General features: G+C 40.9%; 1 protein-coding gene across 6 annotated transcripts in view; it reads right to left on the bottom strand.

Moving 5' to 3' along the window:
- Window positions 1-20,388, bottom strand: part of KCNJ15 (potassium inwardly rectifying channel subfamily J member 15) — a 79,211-nt gene that overhangs the window by 10,928 nt on the left and 47,895 nt on the right. The window contains exon 1 of one of the 6 annotated variants that reach the window (XM_049104614.1): window positions 9,383-9,419. The exons of 4 other annotated variants lie outside the window; for them this stretch is intronic. The gene's annotated coding sequence lies outside the window, so the exon portion shown is untranslated. Of the gene's footprint in view, window positions 1-8,691; window positions 8,731-9,382; window positions 9,420-20,388 lie in introns of those variants that run through there. One more of the 6 variants, XM_025449763.3, reaches the window with a different exon arrangement.

Genomic DNA, 20,388 nt, shown 5'->3' with positions numbered 1-20,388 from the left:
ACCTCCTACTTTCCTGGAATACTTCTTACTAAGATATATATCTGTAGATCTACCCACATTTTTGTCTGTCTCACACACGGGTATACATATCCTTCACACTTCCCTTCTGATTTATCAATTATTGTAAATGTGCTCTCTCTTCATGCCCGTGGCCCCATTTATCAACCTGGATAGCCTCTCATGCACTCGATTCCCCTAGTGTGTTTGCAGTGTTTGGCAAACCATCTCTTCATCACTGATCTATTACCACCTGTAATGATCATCTGTGAAGATCCAGCATCTTTCTTTGCACCCATAAATCTTACCAGTATCCTTTTTCATTTATACTTCATCATATGCTCTGAATTTTCAGTATTATATTCTGCAGCAGACTTCCTTCACGAAGTCTACCTCATTGTTTATACACATTCCCATTTCATAAAATTTTGTGTCACTTTCTTGGGTATGTTTTTCTTTACTGATTGTGCTATTTACCTGGCTTCACTTCTAAAATGTTAAGAAATAGTAGCAGTTTCTTAAAGCTCAAGATGGAAAGAACAATAAAAGATATTCTCCTCTAAGTTCCCTTCTCCTAATCCCACAAATAAGGAATATTCCATACAAGTCATGATAGTTTTCTTTAGTCTCTGGAAATTGTATTTATTTCTCCAGTTTTCATTATATTGTTCCAGCATGTGGGGTGGGATTGTAATCTTAGAACTGTGATATCTTTATTGAAGTCAAGTCCTTGAAACTACTGAATAAAGAGGTCAACATTCCTTTCCTACTTCAAGCCAATAACACACACATAGAATGAAGTCATTTATTGCCTATGCTGTGGAGCATTTGTTTTCTGGAGATAAAGGAAAGAAAAACATATTTTTGAAATAGAATTAAACAGTAGGCACATTGAAAACGGTATTTAGCTATATGAAGAACTACACCTCCAGTCTTGGGAGCAAAACAATGAGAATGGAAAAATGAAATAGAGTTCCCAACATTTCCTCAGAGAGGACAAAATTCTATCAAATAGAGAGCATCTTATAAGAATGAATGATCAAAGAAGTTAGCCACACCGAGCTGGAATACTCATCCTATTAGAGAGGAATCAATCTATAAATGACCAGAAATCCACTGACCAATTAGAAGAAATATGCATGCAACTAATAAGCCTGAATAAAGTCAGAATAGAGTCCGAAGTGGTCCAATGTGGGAAAGATGTGGATGAATAATAACAATGACAATTATAAAATAAAGATTCAGATAAGTTATCATCATCATCATCATCATCATCATCATCATCATCAATAGATAACACTATACAGTGCTATGTGCCAGCCATTGTTCTCCGTGCTTTCCATGCATGAACTTAATTAACCCTCATACCAACCCTATGAGGCAAGTGCTGTCATTATCCCCATGAGGAGGAAATAGGAGGGTTAAGCAACAGAGGTTAAGCAACTCACCCAAGTTCTCAACAGCTGGCATGTGGCAGTAGTGCCCCTGTGAAGCTCCCATGCCTACCCTCTCTGCCACCTTGACAAAGGTGCTCAAGCTTTAGCTGCATCAGAATCACCTGGAAGTGTTAGAGTTTCTGATTTCAGTAGGTTTGGGATGGAGTTTCTGATTTCAGTAGGTTTGGGATGTACAAGAATTTGTACATCTAACAAGCTCACAGGTGATGCTCCAGGAACACACGTTGGAAACTTCCACAGCATGATGTACAGCTCAAATGATATCAACAGCTTTTCTGCTCTTGATGGAGAGCCTTATCCCCTCACTTTCACTGAGAATTCTAAAATAACACTGTTGCACATAAGCACTGGAAACATCTGGTTGTTAGTTTTCAGAAATGTCCAATCTCCACCATACTCATGGATGAATGCCAACTACCTAGTGAGCCAGTGATAAGTACTGATTTTTAAAGCATTAAAGAATGATTTTTTTCCTTACTCATTAGTACAACACTGATTCCTTCTAAAAACTTGCTCTGTTGAGTCAAATTTGAAGTTTTCAATGTCCCCATCCTGACAAAAACTTCATTCTGGGTTCCTCAGTGGGCAGAAAAATAACTAACTTTCACCTGCAGAAAAATAGCTAATAACAAAATAGGGAGACAGCAGAGTTCCTCAGCCAAAGTCAAGTGATGTGATTCCATGTACCTTTAAAGGGGGTGGGGTGGCATGAAGTAATGAAATCCAAATCAAACCATAATTTTGGATTTCCAGATGAAAATTGCAGTTTGAGAGGATCTGACTACAAAGCTCTATCAAAACAGCTTTCTGTTTGTAGGGAAAGTTGCTTAAAAAGCTTCCTTGGACATCAAATATTTCTAACAAAACAGTTTTTGGATGATATGTCTCATAGCTATGAATCCAAAATACCTAGATTAAATTTCACTTTAAGGTTTGGGTTTAGCTAGTAAGTAGAAAAAGAAATGCTTGACAAGCATGTACTTGGGGTTCACTGAACTCAAAAGCTTTAAAAATAATTGAAAATAAAATCAGTGAGGCTTGGCTATCCTTTCTTTGGATCCTGTAACTATGGTCACACAAATACATGTGCTGGGACCTTTGGGTTTGGCCTCATGCCATATTCTTCCCTGCACTTCAAAGCAGTCTAGGACTCGCTTCAGTGGCTGATCTGACTGTTCTTAACGTAATTGTTGACTCCATCCATGTCAGCTGAGGACACAGTTGACCTTGTCCAGGTGGCCTCAGAAATGGGCATCTCTACAGAAAAAGAAGAAGGTGGATAAAGTTGACTCTCAGCAGATTCCAAAGGGTCGTTCTTTGACTCTTATCTCCTGGGGAAATGATTATATTCTTCTGCAAATCCATTTTTCCCATCAAGCCATTGAGGACTGGGGAAGGCTGGAAGGAATGATAGCTTCCAGGAAGCTGTGGAATTGGCCATTCTTCTCCATAAGAATCTTAAGGATCTGAGGGGAAGTACCAGTTGAGATGATAGGAAACTTGCAACTAAGTTTCCTCTATCTTGTTGGTGGGAATGTGAACTGGTGCAGCCACTCTGGAAAACTGTGTGGAGGTTCCTCAAACAGTTAAAAATATACCTGCCCTACGACCCAGCAATTGCTCTATCTTGATCTATATTTTGAGGCTAAGAACTAGGATCCTAATTGACAAAGCTAGGGTCATTGTTGATTGTTGTAGCTGATTGTGGCTTCCAGTTATTTGCTGTACCTCTCTGCTGGGTTCATCTATAAGGAACTCTTCCTTAGGCCTCTCTCTAGGGGTTGGGGGATAGAGAATCTGTTTTCATCCTTTAGTGTCAGATGTGGCCAAGTGACTGTGTTGGCCAATGGGGTGTGAGCCACAGTGACTCACCCATGCTTCAACAGAGGCATCAGACTCATGTTGGGGTCTCAGATAGTCTCAGATGGGCTGCTCCTTCCTCTGAGGAATGGGAGGAGGGAGGCACCTCCAGCTGAGCCACAGCTGAGCCAAAGCTGACTTGCAACACAAGTGACAAATGACTCTGGTTGCTTAAGCCACTGGATTCTTAGAAGTGATTGTTACTGAGGCAAAATCTAGTGAAAGCCTGACCACAAGGACAGCCCTACTACATGTTTTTGTGTTTTAGGATTATAGGCCTGACCTAAAGGATACAGTATTTTAAAGAAAATATGGAAAGTCTTGAAATATCCCTAATGTAAACTCTGAATGTTGGTCTATGACTAAACAATGAATCAAAAAAGAAACCCAAATCTAACAAGATTCAAGTAGGAACAGATTGCCTGATCTCAAGGACAACATAGAAAGGTGAATAAATTCTCATATAAATTGTTTCTAAATCAATATTTAAGTTTATCTTGACAAGTTTTCAGGATGAGGTAGAAGGGCCTTAGATGTTATCACTCTAATATTCTGTTGAACAAGACACCCTTAGTTAAGGTAGCCTCATAATCTGTAATGAGAGACACACATTATCGTTATACCTCTGGCAACTTTCATTTGGGAAGAGGGTACTTAAAAAGGACCAGGCACTTTCCAAAGCAATTACAGACAATATAGTATTTCACCCTTCTCTTTACCTTGCGAAGAAAGTATTTTCTCTATTTTCCACATGAGGAAATGAAGTTTAGAGAGATGAGATAATTTACACATATTCATAAAATTAATCCATGGAGGACCTTGTTGGCAGACCAGATCTGTCTGTCTCTGTAGCTGTGTTCCTATCTAGCCACTGTGCCCCTCAGTCGTCAAATTCAGCTCAGAAGGAATGTTTCTATTCATGATGAACTTTGATGCAGCATAAGGTAAGTCCCTGCTCACTTCATGTTAGTATCCATTACAGAATAAATAGCTATATTTGATTTATTGTTTTTTTAATTGAAGTTCGATTTGCCAATGTATACCAACCACTACTCATTCCATCAAGTGCTCTCCTCAGTGCCCGTCACCCAGTGACTTATTGTTGATAGCATGCCAGACCTTATAGACGTGCCATATAGTAATTTAATTTTCACATCAATTCTGAAAGAGGTACTGTTATTGTTCAAGGATTCTAGATTAGGAAACTATAAGACAGCACAAGGTTTGCTTGAGCCAGTATCCATTTTCTCTCGTCTCGAAACCATGACTTCTCTAACCTCAGCGGGCATCAGAATCACCCAGAGGCCTTGAAACATGCTGGGTCAGAGTTTCTGATTCAGTAGGTCCAAAGTGGAGTCTTCTGAGAATCTGCATTTCTAATGAGTTCCCAGGTGACGCTGACCTGCTGGTATTGAGACCGCACTTTGAGAGCATGATTTGCACTATGCACCGCTTAATGAATTATATATGAACTATATAAAATATGTAGGAAATTCACAAGCACATAAAGCGGATCATCTCAAAGTTCAGTCTCATTACTTTCAAACAAAAGAATGGGCCCTTTGATGTAAGAAAGAAGAGAAAGTTGATGGGGTTAAATATATAAGTATGATAGATGCCTGGTAGGGTATTCAATTGCCAGGAGAAGCATCCTAGGGGATAGAAGTTCAAGTATATTATCCTGGGGAAATAAAAGGGAAATTTTGGTGAAAAGGAAAGCAATTTTGGTTGAAAATTGCCTGAAAGTCTCTTCCTTAGATGGAGGGTATCATCCTGGAGTGGATTTCAGGGTTCACTGGCCAGGAATGTCAGAGGCCAGAAGAGTGAACCTGGACTCCATGGCTGAGTGAGCGGGGCCTGAAGGGTCTTAGCCATCCCTTGTTAGATCTTCCCCCAAGTGTGTGGTGCAGGCATTCCACAAATAAAGGGATTTGTACTCAGATAATTTTGGGAAGCTTTGCTTCCAAACATCCAAATGGTTCCTGGTCTGCACCCAGTGGAGATTGACATCTCATGGTTGTATATTACAGAGTCTGATATATCTGGCATTTCTATAACATTTGAGAACACTTTAAAGAGTGCTGATCCAGTTTAAACTCTGCAATTTATATCTGGGGGAAAAAAGGATCAAAAAGTTGCATGACTTGTTCAAGGTCGCTGAGACTGTGGCAGGATTAGGGGAGGAAGCAAGGCTTTGTGCCTTTCAATTTGTCTGACAGGCAGGTTTCTGTGTTTATTGTCACAAAATATCTTGAGATGAGCTATCCATCTCACTGGATACTGACAACAGGGTGGCATAGAAGAGGGCAAACCCGTCCCCCCAACAACTGCAGCATCCATACCACTTGAAAGCTCATTTGAAATGCCAATTCTTAAGTTTCACACTTCAGCTACTGAATCAGAAGCTCTGCAGGTGCTGCCCAAAACCTGTGTCTTAAAAAGAACCCAACTTCCCAAGGGATTATGTGGCCAGAGTTTGTCAGCGATGGCTTGGTGGGTTGGCGAGCTCTTTCCTTTGGAAACCAACAAGTACTCCTTTAAAGACAAATCCCACATTTTGCATTGCATGTGAGCATCTGATGATCCAATTTGCCTCTGCGGTCAAACATTTAGCCCTTTCCCTATGTTTCCATTCCATTATTATTGTTTCAAATTCCATAAGTACTAAAAAAATCCTTTTCCATCTCTAAATGTGGTTTGCATAGTTATACCCTTTATTCCTCAATGCAGATTCTTTAAAAAAAATTTTTTTTTTCATTCTGTAGCACATCAACCTTTCTCTACTCGGCAAAAACAAGTTTAAACAGACACAGGGTTCAACAGGAGACTCATTTTCCATTTTCCATGGCAAAGAATCTGAGCACTGGAATAAGGCAGAGGTATCATTTGCAGAATATTTTTGTAAAGACAGTTTAATTTCAAGCCCTTTATTTGTGAAAGAGCTGGCTAACCTAAATAAAACATTATACATCTGTCTGTTGTTACAAGTGACCAACTTCAGCTGAACATTATTACTTAATAACAGCTAACTTTCCTATAGAGTAAGAATGTGCAGCAGCTAAACAGCAAATGGAAATTTCCTTTGGTTTACCACCCTTGGTCTCTCCTTGCTCCAACATGTGAAGAAGTTGGGTAATAAGCATACTCTCCCCTCTAATCACAGCATGGCTTGGACATGCATTGTTGTGGGATGACTGGTAAAACAGGAAAATTTATGTCTGAGGGGGGAAAAAAAACCCAAGGCGAATTGTGTTGCGTTAGCCTCCCTAGTGACACTGCCCCCAATTTTCTCTCCAGGGAAGAGATTTCTTTAACTAGCTCATGGACTCTCACTTACTCTTCTTGTCTGCATCGGTTCAAATGCAACGGGGAGGAGGTGGCTCAGCATTGTCCCCTTCAGATTTTAGGTAAGGAGAAGGAAATACAGAGCATTTGGGTTTGTCTGACTGTAACCTGCTATAAATCAGAATGGAAGATATTGTCTTTGCAGATAGTACTTGTAGAGAAACAAGTATTTTATTTGGTATATTCTCTTTAATAAAACTCAAACTGAGCATAGTTGGAGCATTAAAAAAGGAAGGAAAAAGTAGGAAGCAAGCCAGGATGTTCCTTTTCTCTAACCTTCATATCCCTGCTTGAAAGGTGGCTTGAGAGCAGAGAGCACTGTGTTGTTACAATTATCATTACATAATTTGCAAAATTTCAAGTTGACCTTCCCCTTAATAAATCTCTCACTCATTAAGACATTGAATCCACCACCTTCAACCCTTCACATCTTGCTTTGCCTCACAATTATATTTCCACTCTGATAAAGGCAAAGAAATATAGGAAGAGTATCACAGTATAAATATACATACCGATTTCAGGCTGGGTTATTTTTCTGGCTGCAAGCTGACTACTTTTTCTTCTGTTTAGAATTAATTTGGAATTGCTGGTCTCTATCAACTGATGATTAATGGCCTCTGGTGTGATTCACCTGGTGTGATTCACCTGGACACAGAAGTGGCATTCTTGTCCTTGGTGATTTCCACGCTCATTATTATCATGATTGGAATCTCGTCCCAGACAGAAGAAATTAAGACTTTTGCTTGATTTGGAACCAGGTTATTTAACAATGGGACGAGTGTCAAAAGGTTTTGAAATTCAGCTTCACTGTCAGTCTAAACTTTGACCACATTTCTCTGATAGAGAAACTGGATATCACAGGACCTCAGGGGTATACAGTTTATACCCAAATTCTTGGATTTGTGGTTAGTTTACTTGAAGGACTGGTCATACTTCTGAGTTGTCTGCTTGTCCCCAAGTTGAAAATATAGATGCTTATGATCACTAAGAAAATCTCAAACTTCAAAATCCCTTCCCATTCAGTCTGAGACCCTTGGTGGTTAATGAATCTCCATCAGTAAACAGTGTCAGGAGACACTTTCTAACCATCTATAGTTAATTAGCTGGAGGACCATCAGCCCAATTTTGGCACTTTTAGAGTTGCTAGGTTAAAATATGAGATGCCCAGTCAAAACTGAATTTCAAGTGGACAACCAATAATCTTTTAGTATAACTATGTCCCATGCAATATTTGATATATACTTATTTATACTAAAAAGTATTCGTTGCTAATCTAAAATCCATATACATGTACTAGATAGATGTAGCACAAACAAGACCTGTATTTTTATTTGCTAAATCTGATATCCCTAGGGAAGAGCAAATGTACGCTCAAGAGTAGCTCAGAAGGCCAAAAAATTTTAAAGACAAGTTTTCACATACAGATAACACTCTTAGGAGAACAACCACCCAGACTTTCCCAGTACTAGGAACCCTGAAGACAAATACAATCATTGTGGGATGAGAGTGTGGCCATTTCATGCATGGTTCACCAGAAGGATCAGAAAGTCTAGCTAGCGAGTCTCATTTTTAATCTTTCAGCTCAGGGATTCCTTATAACCATTTTTGTGATGTGGTCCTTTGGGTTGGACTGCCTTCTTAGGATGGGTTTAAATAGATAAAAATTAGCTAAATAGGATTACAAAAGACACCAGTAATATTAAAATGCACTTATTCAAGCATTAAAAAAAAAAAAGAGTTGGGCTTCTTTTTCAAGCAATGGAGGTGCACTGAGCAGACATGTTATTTCAAAGTCTCTGAAACAAATGCATTGTGAAAATGAAGTGAAAAAGCATGATTCCTGCTCTGACCAAGTCACAGTTGGGGCTGGTAGGATGGCAATGTTTTCCCCATTCATAGTACAAAAGTATAGACTTTAGTTAGAGGTGATTCAGAACAAACTACTCCTCCCTCTGCCCCAGCCTTGATCATGGACACTCCTGAATTTTGCCCCTAATCTCTCCAGGCTCCGTGGACCTGGACAGGGTTTCACCTGTCATTAGTGAGGCTCTGAGGGACAGTGCTTCTGATTCTGTCACAGAAGTACGGCCAACATCTTGAATCCTCCTTGACTGATTTCCCCATAGACACTTAACATTTGTAGCAATCCTTGTTCCTTCTAGAAGAATATCTGTGATCCCTAACAATGAGAACCACAGTTCATTCTTTTCCAGTGTGACATCACAGCATGGCCCGGCATTGGCAGTGACAGGGCTCGGATGCAGCGAGAAGGCAATGGCAGTAGCCGTGGGGGGACATCCCAACACCCCTTACTCAGAAGCAACAGTACAATTTCTTCTTACATGGAAACAGAAGAGGAAAAGACAGCTCAAATTCACAGATAACCTTCTGTCTGCAGAGCCTGACACGTTGCATTTCTCAGAATTGTGAAGCTGGGTTTTTACAGCAAATACACTGTTCAGTTGCACCCAACTTGATCTTACCATGATTTCCTTCTCATTCTTACCAGAAAGAAAGAAAGCTACTCATCTACAGAGCAGTCATTCTGACAACACTCCCCTTTATAAATCCTCCGGTGGCCCTCCCTGCTGACAGGACAGGATAGTGTAGTGTAGGTAGTCTCTACACTACACACCTCTACAAAGCTAGACTTGAGTTTTGTCTGGCTCTTGCTCTCTCTCTCTCTATCTTTGTTCCCTTCAGGATGTAGCCTGGGTGCATACTTGCCTTTTCCTTCTGCGCACAATCCCCTCGAGGTTCCTTGTCCTGTACATGCCATTCCTTCCTAAAGGTTCTCATTCTCCGTTAACTCAACCTGCACTTTAAAAGTCAAGTTGAATATTACCTACTCTGTACTTAAAAAAAAAAAAAAACCTTTCTTCAGAAGGAGCATAAAGGTTAAGAGTACAGAGTCCTACTTATATTAATAGTAGCTATGTGACTTTCGATAACTTACCTAACCCCTCTGTGCCTCAGTTTCTCACCTGCAGAATAGTGACAATAAGAACTCCTATGCTTGACAGGGTGGTGTGAGGTTATAATGCATAAAGCACCTTGGTGCTCTGCTTGCTTACACTAATTAGTATAAAGAGCTATTATCATTATATGTTTACAATAAACAAAACATATAAGATATGACCTAACAAAGAGAAATTAAGTTTAACAAAGAAAACAGCAGAGGGTTAATATTTTGATTATAGAAAGTTCTTGTAAGTTAATAAAAAAACAAACGATGGCCCCCCAAACAACAACCTTTATAAACATACGCATCAAAAAAAATTAAAAAGGTGAAAAATCTGAAGATATTTCGACAGTGTTTTTCATTCATTTGCACACCAAGAGATTATTGAGCACCTGTTATGTGCTAAGCCCTGCACTGCATGCTGGAGATCCAACAGTGAATAAGACTTGCTTGGCCCTTGCTTTTGTGTAGTTTATAATAGAGCAGGGAAGGGAGGTATTAAATAAATCATTAGGTGAATTTTTGAAGATATTTGTGAGAAGAATTAGGGAGAAATGCAAGAAAGGACGAGAGAATGGAACATAGTGTATATAATATGTCCTAGTCAGGGGTCCCAGGAAGGCTTCCCTGGGGAGGTGGCATTAAGGTGGAGACATAAAGAATGTGGAGCACTCAGCAGGTAAGGAGGTGGGCTAGGATCAAGATGAGCGTTCTGGGCAGAGGGACACATGTGTTTGCAAAGGCCCAACTGGCATGGAACTTCCACCTTCCAGGAAGTGGGAAGGGACATTGAGTAGATAAGGGTCAAAATCAAGCAAGAGCTTGGGGCAAAGCCCTGCCATGCATGGGGAGCTCCATGAGGACTATTACCCTCATACTAGGGGAACAAGAAGAATTTCAGAGTTTCAATCAAGAAAAAGGGGATCAGACTTGCTTTCAAAGCCATCATTTCTGACACAACATGTAGAATAAATTGGAAGGAGACAAGCATAGATGCTTGAAGTCTGGCTAGCTGGTGCTTTCAACAATCCAAGCCATAAGTACCTACGCATGGACAAGGACAGTGTTAGCAGACTGAGGGAGCCAAGGGCTTCTGAGTTACCTGTTCAAGATAGCCAATAGACACCTCTAACAGATGAGTCCTAAAATAGCTCATGACCTCCTGGCATGAAAATGAGGTAGATGGGATGGGGGTGGGGAGTTAAAGTAAACATACTGATTCAGAGGGCACTGAATCTTCTGGAATTTAAAAATCATTCATATGTTCTCAGATCCCCATAGTGTGTGACGCTCACTCTGGCACACAATCTCAATCCAGATGGAGGATCTAGCTCCTCTAGAGGTGAGGTTTGAAGGAGTGCTCTGGGGGATGCATAGGACAGAGCAGAGATAAGCAGAGATAAGACCTGGGGTCTAGGCTGATGTTCACAAGAGAAGGTGGGGCAGGCGGGCCGACTTTGACGTTGAAGCCTGCAAATAAAATCTGAAACGTATAAGTGGATGAGATTCTCCCAGAAATGGAGTGTGGGAGAAGCAGTCCCCATCTGAGCCTTGGGCAGCCCCAGAGCCTGGCAGAATAGGAGGCAGAGGCACCACAGGTCCAAGAAACACAGTTTCTCACTGGTCAAGTCATCAAAGATTTTTAAAGACACGTCAATAGTCCATACAGACAAGCATGCAGAGATGAATGGCTCCATATATGGCTTATGATAGAATCATTTGCCATAGCTTTTTCTGGTGCTAATTGACAATATGCTTAAAATTTAAAACTATTTATTTATACTCTTTGATCCAGAGACATTGGGATTATGTACAAGAATGCCTTCTACATTAGTTACAATACTGAAACATTCAAGTCAATCTGCATTACCAATAACATAGAAATGGTTTTAAATTTATAAAATATTCATAAGCCGAAATATTGTTCAATCTTTAAAAACCATGGCAAAAATGCTAACCATGTCCGTTAAAAATAGGGATTTGATAAAGCCGGGCATAGAGTGTATTTGCTCCATGTTTCCCTCTCTAGGTAAGATGAAAAAGACATGAAAGGCATTCAAATTGGCAAAGAAGAAGTCAAACTCTCCCTCTTCGCCGATGACATGATACTCTACATAGAAAACCCAAAAGTCTCCACCCCAAGATTGCTAGAACTCATACAGCAATTCGGTAGCGTGGCAGGATACAAAATCAATGCCCAGAAGTCAGTGGCATTTCTATACACTAACAATGAGACTGAAGAAAGAGAAATTAAGGAGTCAATCCCATTTACAATTGCACCCAAAAGCATAAGATACCTAGGAATAAACCTAACCAAAGAGGTAAAGGATCTATACCCTCAAAACTACAGAACACTTCTGAAAGAAATTGAGGAAGACACAAAGAGATGGAAAAATATTCCATGCTCATGGATTGGCAGAATTAATATTGTGAAAATGTCAATGTTACCCAGGGCAATATACACGTTTAATGCAATCCCTATCAAAATACCATGGACTTTCTTCAGAGAGTTAGAACAAATTATTTTAAGATTTGTGTGGAATCAGAAAAGACCCCGAATAGCCAGGGGAATTTTAAAAAAGAAAACCATATCTGGGGGCATCACAATGCCAGATTTCAGGTTGTACTACAAAGCTGTGGTCATCAAGACAGTGTGGTACTGGCACAAAAACAGACATATAGATCAGTGGAACAGAATAGAGAATCCAGAAGTGGGCCCTGAACTTTATGGGCAACTAATATTCGATAAAGGAGGAAAGACTATCCATTGGAAGAAAATGAAATGCCTCTAAAATGTTAAGAGCAGTTATCTCTTCAAAGGAAAACAAAACGAGGAAGGTTTTCAACCACACTTTCCATTTTTATGGAGTTAATCTGAAAATTCAATTTCCCTAGCACAGACCATTCCCAAACATTCCAGATTTTACTGTAAATGAGAAGTACTTACTGTGCCCTACTGAAAAACTTTCCACACACTGCTGTGGCCAAACCGTATGAAATAATTTATTTTCAGAGACGTTTAGATTGTACAACTCCAAGAACCTAGTGTTGGGGAAGCATTCAGGGTTGCTATTTCATATCAACTTGAGGCTTCATTTAGTTGAGTTCTATTTCACTCGAGTGAAATGCATGCTAATATAAAGCAGGTTTCCTGCCCAATGCCTTTGCTCAGGCAGGTCCTTTACCTCAAATTCCTTTCCTGTGCCCCCGTGTGTGGCAAACTCCTATTCATCCCCCAAGGCCCAGCTCAAATATCACCTCCTTCAGCTTCCAGGGAGAGTTCCTCTTCCTCCTTTCTTCTGCCTTTTGCAAGTTGTTTACACTTCATGATAACATTTAAGTGTTGCTGCAGCACTGTGTTTGAGACTTCTGATTCTCCTTAAACCAGGCTTAATGGTAATTCCTCTTTTAACCCTCATGCTAGCACAAGTCCGACCACATGGTAGGGACTTTATGTCTGAGAGAAGAACCAGGAGGACAAAGGTGTCATACAAGTGAACTCCCAAATGTCCAGATTTAGTAACTGATAAAACCTAAAGACATGAGAACTGATGCTGCAGGTCAGAGGGGAGGCCAGTCCAAAGCTAGGCGCCTCAGAAGGAGAGGGGTACAAATACACCACTGACTTGAATCACCAAAGTAGAAATGAAGGTTTAGACTTCCTATTTTGTGCCATAGCTCAAAGAATATCCTACAGGATCCTGCCTTGTAGAGAAAATGGGTTTTATAGTTTTCACACTGATGAAATTGAGAAGCACAAGAGGCATCAATATATTCGATTTAGCCTAACAAATTAATTTCTACAGTTTCATGTGCTGTGAGGCTTCAAGCATACTGGCCATCATATATAAAAGGCTCTAAGATCCTTTTCAGCAATAGCTCTCTGTTTGCTTCCTTAGAACTGGAGTCTCTGATGTTTTGTGAGTCAAGAATCCAAGAGCAAGGAAGAAATAGAAGTATTCAAATTGAATTTCCACTTCATCCTTTTCAATGTTTATATGTTGTGCATATTTTCAAATGTACATAGTGTATTAATGCAGGACGATACGTGTATGCGTCGTGCCTGTAGGTCCCAAAGTGTCCGTGTCTGTGTGTGTTTGTGTGTGTAGAGGGAGGCTGTATATTTTTCAGTCTGTTACTTTAGATGAGTGCTTATCAAATCTTAATATGCAGACAGATTCCCTGGGGTTCCTGCTAAAATGCAGATTCTGATTCAGAAGTTCTGGGCTGAGGTCTGAGAATTTGCATTTCTAACAAGCTCCCCAGCGATGAGGCAGCTACACTTGGGGATGCAATTAGCATTTTGCAACCACAATTCCTCATCTGAATGGCACAACAGAACGCAGAAAATGGTTGGGGTGACTCTGTCGTCTTTCATGGACGGCCATCCCCAGCTGTGGGAGCCAGTAAGGCTGATTTCTCTCACAGAACTGTTGCAAAAGGAGCTTTACCTATGGGAAAAAGTTCAAGATCACTAGCTGACTTCATTTAAAAAAAGAGAGAGAGAGAGAGAACATTAAAAAGCATCACAAGCCAATCCTGTAGTCAGCAATTCTTTTCCCGTGTTGGCTTAAAGGAAACTTCCTTTACGAGAAGCATAGCTAGAAACCAACGTTTTGACCACTCCTATTATCAAAGATCCCGTGGTGCTAACGTTAAGTTAAAGAAAGCCACGTCAGAAGTTTCTGACTAGTAAGAGCTACTTCCATACACTCTCACTCTGATGGGACCCTGGTCCTGAGAGTCAGTGGGTTACAAATGTTCTTTATCCAAAGGAAGAGGAGAAAAATACATATGGTGCTCAATGAATATTTGCAAGTAAAAACACACACACACATTCATTATTGACAAACAAAATGATTCTTTTAATTCACAGAGTCTACTTGGCCATTTATGTTTGTGTGTCCCAGTACAACTTTCAAAAGACTACTTTGGTCTAATTTGAACCACATGCCTTTGCTTAATTTCTGAGCCATATGGCACTCTGCACTAGTGGTAGTGAACCCATTTTCAAATATCTGCATCTTCTATACTGTGCAGCTAGTGTCAGGGAAAAGTGATGTGTGATTGAATTAGGATGATACCTCCTCTGAGTCTAGGTTCACATCATACACAAACATAATGTAGCCCAAAAGAACTCAGACTGGAATACCTCGGCGCCTAAGAGCACATGTTTGGGATTGACAAGGACCATGGAGGGGGCAACAAAGAAAGTTTTAAGTTCTAAATGACCACTTGACATGAATTGGCATCTAAATTACACCTAGTTGGCCAATTCAGTGTTCTATCTTGAATCTGTCTTCAGCCCTATTTTCCACTAGAGATCCCATTTTCAGAGGGTGGAACTGAGAGTGGGACCCTAGTTGCAAAGCTGGGTAATGGTCCCTGTGCTCCCTGGGTGCCATCTCTTACTTCCTCGTGATCATTGGTAAACGACCCTCATGGAATGAGAAAAGCCAATTTGTTGTTTTGGGGTTGTGAGGAGGGACAAAAAGTTCAGCTAAGGAGAATGTGTTGCATCCCATAGCCACGTTTGGAATACCTTTAGTTTATCTCAATATCCTTAAAGGTGTCCTTCTCTCTTGTCACCACCACCACCTTGGTGTAGAGGCACATACTTTCTTTCTCTGGTGACCACAGCAGGCTCATAACTAGGTCCCTGTCTCCAGTGGCTGTCCTTCTAAGGTATTCCCCACACTACAGCCTTTAAGAGCTTCTGAAAGTGCTCTTCCACTGCCCAGCTATGGGGCCCAGGTTATCCACAAACCAAGGCCTGAGCTGCTGACCTTCTGAGCATGGTGTGTGCACCCTTCAGGAGCCACCCACTACCTCTGCCTTGGCACCAGCCGCTCTGCAGCCTGTGCAAGCCATGCTGAATGACTCATAGTTGCCCAAATGGGTTGGTCCTTTATTGACTGATTCTATGCTTCCAAACATGCCAGACCATCTGCCAGAAAGCTCCCTTTCTTCGGCTGCTTTCTCATATCTACCTTTGAGACACTGTTCATTCTAGGTAGGTGCTTCCCCTGTTCTCATGGGTTCGGTGATTTCCCTATATGTTTCCCTGTCCCTGTGCTTCAGTCTCTTGGAATATTTACCTCAGTGTGGTGGAATTGTTTGTTTCCTTATGTACATCTCATTGCAATAACACTTACCAAGTTACCAACAACCATTAACTGAGAACATACACATGACCAGCACCGTGTTGGCACTTCCTATTCCTTAACTCCAAACGACAGTAACTCTGGTAGGACTCTGGTGAAAATAAAGGGCTCACAACAGACACATGAAAAATGCTCAACATCACTCAGCAACAGGGATATACAAAACAAAACCACAATGAGATCCCACCTCATACCAGTCAGAATGGCTAAAATTAACAAGACAGGAAACAACAGATGTTGGTGAGGATGCAGAGAAAGAGGAACCCTCTTACACTGTTGGTGGGAATGCAAACTGATGCAGCTGTTCTGGAGAACAGTATGGAGGTTTTTCAAAAAGTTAAAAATAGAGCTACCTTATGACCCAGCAATTGTACTACTAGGTATTTACCCCAAAGATACAAACCATTACAAATTTGGTGATCTGAAGGGGCACCCCTACACCCCAATGTTTATAGAAGCAATGTCCACAATAGTGAAACTGTGGAAAGAGCCCAGATGTCCATCGACAGATGAATGGATAAAGAAGACGTGGTCTATATATACCATGGGATGTTACTCAGCCATCAGAAATTATTTACCATTTACATAGACATGGATGGAACTGGAGGGCATTATGCTGAGCAAAATAAGTCAATCAGAGAAAGACAATTATCATATGGTTTCACTCATATGTGGAATATAAGAAACAGTGCAGAGGATCATAATGTAGGGGAGGGAAAACTGAAAAGTCATCAGAGAGGGAGAAAACCCATGAGTCTCTTAACTATAGGAAACAAACTGAGAATTGTTGGAGGGGAGGGAGGTGGAGGGGATGGAGTAACTGGGTGATGGGCATTAAGGGGGGTACGTGATGTGATGAGCACTAGGTGTTATACACAACCGAAAAATTATTGAACACTACATCTGAAACTAAGTATGCACTATATGGTGGCTAATTGAATTTAACTTTAAAAAAATTAAGGGTCTCAGACAAGTTAGAAAGATTGCCTAAGGCCATATGACTAGTCAGTGGTGGTGGCAGTATTTAGATCCTGGTCTGTCTGACCCCAAATCCGGGTCATTATGTGTCATATTCCATTGCCCTTCATTGGAATATAAGCTGTCATACCTTATATTGCATGTGCCAATGCCAAGGTTCTAGCAGGGGTTTAGTGTTGATAGATGAATGGATGGATGGATGATGGATGGATGGATGGATGGATGGATGATGGAAGCAAAGGCAGCTTAGATTCTTGCAGTGCTAGGGAAAGCAGCCATGGGTCTCAAAATGAACACTCTTATGCATTGGTGTATTGATGAATTGAGTGGAGAAAAAGTGCCTTTGCCTCGGTCCCCTGTAACACATATCCTCATTTACCTGCAGAAGATGCAGGAGGGATTCTGTCCTCGAAGTCAGCATTCCCTGTGCGCTGTACTGCCTTGAAGCCTCCCACTCCAATGCTGCTGCTACTCCTGTATCCTTTCTGTGAGTGGCTCCACATTCACCCAAGCTTGATGCCAGGTCACCTTCCTACCCCCCTACCTTTATGACCACAACACATTGTCTTCAGTTCTGCCTCCAGAATAATTCTTGTGTCCATCCCCAGTTCTGCTGCCCTTTCAAGGCTTCATCCTGCTGGTGACATCTCTGGATGTTCTCTCCACTGCCCATGCTTCAGGGATGATGAGTTGCTTTCACTTCTGTGCAGGCTGCATAATGCCCCACATCTTTCTACCTGTCTTTGTTCCTGGCATCTTGGCTGCCTGAAAAGCCTATCCTAGTGCCAGATCTCTCAGCTGAACCTCCATGGTACCCTTGGCTCACTCCTCCCACTAAGGGTTCATTTAGGACCCTGCCTCTCCTTCACCACTGTAACTCAAACTATAATGCCCTCACTCCAGCACCATGATTGTCTCTGAATGCATTCATCTCCTCTTCCAGTTGGTGAGTTTCTTGAGAACAAAGATTGGCGGTGTTCATCTTTGTACCCACAGTAACACAGTCCCTGGCATCCAGAAGGTGCTCAAAACAAAAGTTTTAATGATTCATATTCATCACTCTACAAATGAGTCAACAAATGAACCAATAAATGGATTAATAAGCAATCTATAAATTAAAGAATGAGTGAAGGTCAAAGATCACCCAAAACACATGAGCAGTTTCAACACATTTATCAGTACACAAGAAGTTTTCTGAATTCTTTCTTTGAAGCAACTTATAGTTACATACTGTTCCACCTCTGTGGGAAGCGACTTTCCACTATGCTGCAATTCTCTGGGTTAAGGAACATTTCCTTTTGACCATCCTGACTCAGACGCTCCCGGAAGCTGGCCTGACCATTTCAGTTTCCTTTGCTGATGACCCTTATGCTGTGATTCACAGGTGTCCTCAAAGAATACAGAGATGTTCAGATACAGCTTTTCTCTCTGAGGATGGCTTCCTTTTTCAGGAATGATTAATCATACCCGTAGTTACTCAAGGGATTAGAGGTTTCCACTAAAGAAATCTAATTACTTTCACATGTGTTTTGGTTCCTCCTTTATTTACCTCGCCCACCCCACACACATGCATACACACATACATGCACCCACATACAACATTAGCCTGGAAATTGCTGCAAAATCCTATTTGTCTTCATTCAATGTAGCAGGTCTCTCGAGAATATCTTTAAGAAGCCCAAGGACTTAACTTGAAGACCACGGTAAGGTTAGAAGGAATGGAGGGAAGGCTCATGGATCCATAGGGATCTATTCCTTCTAATAGATTCCTTCTAATCTCCTCTAGTTCTTCTCTTCATCCATTAAGCCACCACATTTGATCTCTAGGATTTACTTCTTAAGCCAAAAGAGCTAAGTATTATTTTGGGTAGACCATTACCCCCTTCTCAGTCATGATAAATAAGACCTAGTTTCTAATGCTAGTCCTATTGGCATTTTAAACAAACTATGGAGTGGATGTTTGAGAAAAACTGTAAAACTCATACATAGCCTAGGATTAAAAATGATGACGTGGCTTTTAAATTCCAGTGGGACAACCCCTCCATCTCGGCCACTATTTCCTGGAAATTGCTACTATTCTCCATTATTGCCTAATTGCCAACATGTTACTAATTTACTCACTCGGTCACTCACTCATTCACCAAACATTTAGCTCTAAGAAAATTCAGTCTTATGTCTGATGTCCTGGTCCTCAAACGATACCATCTAATAGGGGAGATGACATATACATGAATTGTTGCAACACCAAGCAGAATAGAATCCATTATGGCTAAACACTATCTTGTGGACACTTTTAGACTTCTATCATAAGGCTTAATATTATTTAGTGGCTCGTGTGTTTCTCCTATCCCATGAGACTGTAAACAGTATAAAGACAGGGACTTTTTCTTATTCTCATACTCTATATTGTCCTTATTTAACATAGTATCTCCCCGGCTGACATGGATGAATGTAACGTATAGAAACATACAAAAACTTTCAAGAAAGGATTGATTCTTTCCAACTGAAAGAATCACAGAAGCCTTCATGCATTTTCTATAGGAAGAGGAAATAGAAGAAAGAGAATTGTCTGTGAAGGGAATTGCCCAGGCGAAAGTATGATGTGGTAGCAAAGTACTTTCTTGGGCACATTCATTTGATTGGATCATAGGTTATATCAATACTTTTCCACTGTGGCTGGCATCTAAGAAACATCTGGGGAAGTTTTCAAGTGCCCTAATACCTTGGCTTCCCCACATATCAATTGAATCAGAACCGCTCATCAGACACAAGGGAAAGAAGGGACATATTATTTGGAACCTGAGTTTTGGTACTTTTTCAAAATTCCCTATTTGTTTCTACTGTGTACTGATGGTTGAGAATCACTGTGGTACCTCAAGAAAGTTAGTATGAGGACAAATTTAAGGCTATACTGGCAATAGATTTTAAAAGGCCATGGATCTTTCAACAAGTAAAGAGAAGCCAGTAGCAAGACAGGTGTAGATGGAGGGAGTAGCTACAGAGACATTATTCAGGATGCTGTTTTATTCACCTAAGCAATACATGAACTCAAGGGCATCACCACCTTGGCCTACCAACAGGTGAATTTCACACACCTATTAGAGGTAGAGTAGTGGCAGGGGAACAGGAGCTGGCAGGTCTCTGGGGTTGGTCCCCGGATAAAAAGGAGGATTTACATGAAAAGTAAAGAATACTGAAGACAACATGGTGAAGTTGGCTCTCATCTCAAGGAGCAGGAGTTAACCACATGAGTCAATAAGATCTGTACAAAAGAAAAGCACTAAGGGCAGAAGGCAGCTGAGGACAGAATCTTGGAGACTGCCTGCATTGAAAAGAAGGAGAAAAGACTTTCAAGCAAAGCAGCTGGAGAAAGTGCCACCTGATTGTTGGACAGCCATATAGGTTCATCAGAAGGGACAACTAAGGAAATAAGATTTCAGGAGAGAGGACATGTTCTAGAGGTCAAAGATTTGAGAGAGACACTGTTCAGGAGGCATTGATGCTCCCAGGGGTGAGTCCTAGAAAGGAGGGGGACACCTATTTCCCTAAGATAGGAAGGAAAGAAGAAAGGTTATCTCCATTACACATGTATTTATTGAGCACCTACTACTTTCCAGACTATTCC

Source organism: Canis lupus, chromosome 31 (assembly GCF_003254725.2).
Source record: "Canis lupus dingo isolate Sandy chromosome 31, ASM325472v2, whole genome shotgun sequence".
NCBI classification, from domain to species: domain Eukaryota; kingdom Metazoa; phylum Chordata; class Mammalia; order Carnivora; family Canidae; genus Canis; species Canis lupus.
Note: the sequence above shows the minus strand (reverse complement) of the source record. Positions and strands in the feature narration are given on the sequence as shown.